This window comes from Lycium barbarum, chromosome 9, assembly GCF_019175385.1.
Source record: "Lycium barbarum isolate Lr01 chromosome 9, ASM1917538v2, whole genome shotgun sequence".
Taxonomy (NCBI): domain Eukaryota; kingdom Viridiplantae; phylum Streptophyta; class Magnoliopsida; order Solanales; family Solanaceae; genus Lycium; species Lycium barbarum.
In genome coordinates this window covers 104,315,297-104,319,179 of record NC_083345.1, presented here as the reverse complement: position 1 = coordinate 104,319,179, position 3,883 = coordinate 104,315,297, and the positions used below count along the sequence as shown (strand labels likewise).

General features: G+C 34.0%; 1 pseudogene; it reads right to left on the bottom strand.

The window, feature by feature from the left end:
* Nucleotides 1-236: 236 nt before the first annotated feature.
* Nucleotides 237-3,619, bottom strand: LOC132612105 (putative FBD-associated F-box protein At5g53635; annotated as a pseudogene).
* Nucleotides 3,620-3,883: the final 264 nt, after the last annotated feature.

Sequence of the window (3,883 nt, the reverse complement as noted above, 5' to 3'; positions counted from 1 at the left end):
ATAGAAACATGACCAGGATTAAGCAATACAATATAAGTCACAAAGCACTTGGAAGAAGAGTTCATGCATGATGATCAGATGATAAACACACAGTTAAGACATGAAGAAATACTAAAACTCCTTGGATACTGATAAGTAGAACCCAAACCTTGTCTATCAGCTACAAACCATTTCCAAACATAAAGTAACAGCTGCTAACTATGTTGTGATTAATACAAAAAGAGAGAGGCCAAAGATTATTGATAAGAAAAGACAAGTGGAGCATGCAAAGAGGCTCTCGGAAAGCTCAAGAGCTCTTGTTCAATTTTACTATGATCCAGAGGCACATCACTCCCTTTGCATCTGCCGGCGATGTCGAACTTTTCTAGCACGATTGCATTCTCGAGAAACTATTTAACTAGTGGAGGTACTAACTTATTTTCACTTAATGGTCCAACCAAGTTAATGAACTTGATAGTCTACAGATGTAGCAACGGGCAGCTAAATTTATATGTCTCAAACCTCCTGCTTTGTTCAACCTTATTCTTTAATACCGTGATAACGCGTACTGCCCGAAAGAATATCCGCAAACATTAACCAGTTATTCTCCTCAGATAGACGTAAAAAGACAAGGAGTTGATAGTTGGATAAAATAAAAAGGTGATGAATTTTTAGATTCAAGGAACATGTCAAGTGCTTAGCAAATGTTACAAAGTGGTATAAGCAAATAATAAAAAGAAAAATGTTCTTCATTGAAGCACGTTGCATCAACAATATTAGCAAAGAGAGACCATCAACTCTCAAGACTAAAAGGCAGATTCAAAATTCCTTGTAAAGCAGCATTGAAATTAAATTTCATGAGTTTGAACTAGGCAATCCCTGGAGCCGTTTCTGTGAACACATTGAAAAATTCTCATATCAATGGACAAGAACTATTGTAAGTTGGTGCCAACCCGATCTAGGATAGGTAAAACTAACAACGGATGGTAGTTTTAGACAAGGAGAATGTTGAGCAGGTGTCATTGTGAGAAAGTTACATCTTCTACGCTTTTATCAAAGATTGAACCTTCTCAATCTTCTATTTACTTGAGGATTGAACCGGTTCATTTCTTACCTTTTTTTTTTTTTTAAAGAAGTTGGGCAGATAAAGTTACAAGGTAGTTCAAATTTTAAAGAAAGAACATGATTTTTTCCTTTAAGATCAGAAATATGTTGATGTATATTATCTTCTTCTTCCACTAAAAGTTTTTTGATATTCCATTTCAATATATATATATATATGTTGTTTGATATTGATAACATGAGGTAACGAATATAAAGGCCTCAGGGAAACTTACTTTTGGTTTGTAATTGTTCCAGTCAATGACCAATGTCTCAAGATCAGATGAACTATGTAGAAAGCTGTAAATTCCAGGGAAGTCCAACTGTTCTAAGGTTGTGTTAAGTTTTAAGAATTTCCAACTTGATGGTGGAGACTGCCAACCTTCCAACGGCAGTGTGGACATGCACTTACAAACCAAATAGATAAACCAGAATATGTCAAAACAAGTAAATGCTCCATACTTAATAAGTTTTGTTTGAAAAAACTTAGTGATTTTTTCATACTTTGACCAACGATTAGTCGTGTGTCAAGACTCCGAAATGTCAATATTTTATATAGAACCTGATATTTTTTTCTGCGTACAATAATGTAGGCTCAATACATCAAGGATACGTAGACGTTCGGATCGTCATTTTAGGGGTTGAAAAGGTGTCCGAAGTAAGTTTTGTTTGAAAACTAGTTGTAAAGTGGTCAAACTTTAGATGGTCATAACTTTGCGCTCGGACGTCCTTTTTACGCGTTTTGTTTTTTGAAATTGCATATGTTTTCGAGATCTACGCGGACAAACTGCCATAGGCAGTTTGGCCGAGCCGAGTTTTGAAAAAACACCTTTTATCTCATTCAATTTCAATTTTCCCCCAAATTGGCATGAAATTTTCAGATTTATGTACTTATAAGATGATGATACGCAATAGATTTCAACGTAAAAATCCCGGGATAATGTAGCTGTGAATGTCAATTTCACTTCTGTGGTTTCAATTTTTGAAAATAAAGTTGACTAATTTTCTCGACATATAAAGTTGACTAAAATAATCTTACAGTCAAACACTAAGTTTTTTCAAACAAAACTTACTTCGGCTTCAGGAGCGCGGACTACAACTAGAAGGCGGAATGAAGTGTAGTACGTACAAGCAAACAGGTCATAAAAAGAATCGCTTCCCCGACAGAAATCAGTAGTTGTTGTTGCTTGTTGGTTTTTATGTTTTTTCTTAAGTTGTACGATCGTTGTTTCCTTATGTAATCTTCCAAGAATATATAACATGTTTTGTACCGTTTAATAGTTAGTATGTAATTTAACATTTACTACTCAGTTAATGTGTGACGTTTATTTAACTTATATTTTATTTTTTATTTCTGTTCGCATATATAACACATTTAATTATTGCATGTGTTAAAATATTTATTTGAGTTAATCATGCTTTAAAAATTAAAAAAATCAATAATTTTTTTTATTAAAAACATAACCAAATATGATTTAAATTTAGGCAACGTCTTACCAAGTATTTGTTAAAAAAAATAAAAAATTGTATAACGTGGACTGATCCACGTTATACAATCAATTTTTTATTTTTTTTAATTTTTCGTTGACTTCGTGTCACATGAAAAAAAAAATTGGGATATATCGTGGATCAGCCCACGATATACCCCTTTTGGTATATAAATTTTTGGTCATTCCATTTTAGTAAATACCGTGTATTTTTATACCCTTTAGGCTCCGGACTCGATTTTCAAATGCCAATTGCTCTGCCGGATGCCCCAAACAGTATCCAGTTCCAAGCACTTCAAGTTAGGGCAACCACATAGTATCTTTCCATGACACCTTCCATCAAATATTTCACGTGCCTAATTGAAAGATAAACGAGACTACTCCAGTTTACACTATCAGAAGGGTTCAGTTTGAGGTTGTGTAAAACCAAATTCCTCCACGAGTCATTCTTAAATGCAAACTGAGGAAACTCATATGTGTTATCAAACTCATAAAATTCAAATGTAAAACATTCAACGTTAGCAACTTTAGTTGCAAAATGTACCCATAAATCAACATCTTTAACATTAACATAACACATAAAGAGAAAGACGCTGAATTTTCTTATTTTGTGGCAAGACCTCCGATAATAAAGCTCTCTATGGGTGGAAGTTACGAAATCAAGAATCTCCTTTTCTCTGAAACGAGGGGGGAAGATATCAAGTGAAACTGGAACGGACATCCGAAGAAACCGCCATCGTGTAGATAATACACCTGTCCTCACAACTTGTTTTCCGTCAGGCAACATAGAGAGAATGTGAAGTAGAATTGACTCTGGCAAATCACTAATTTCCTTCTCCATTTCCATGATTGAATTTGAAGAGCAAAGGGTATGAATTGTATTGGAAAAAGGGTTTTTGCAGGGGCGGAGGAGAATGCTTCACTACTGGTAGGTTTGGTTCCAATTTTTTATTTCTCTTAAAAAATTCATTAAACATATACATTAATTATCAATTTAGAGCTTAATAACTTAATTTAAAAAAAGAGACAAATGGTGAGAATAAACCCGCCACAGAAATAATATTCACAGTATTTACAGCGGAATAATATTGTAGCACCATGATACGGTTAATCAACAAGAATAAAAAAGAGCAATAATGACACCAAAATTTTTATGTGAAAACCCCAAAGGAAAAAATACAGGCCAAGAGGAGCAACTGATATCACTATAGCAAGAATTTTACACTTTGTAGGTCTGAGTAAAATACTCCAAAGACCACTACACACTCAAAAGAAATAACCCTCTTTTAAGATTTTCCCACCTCACTACAATATCG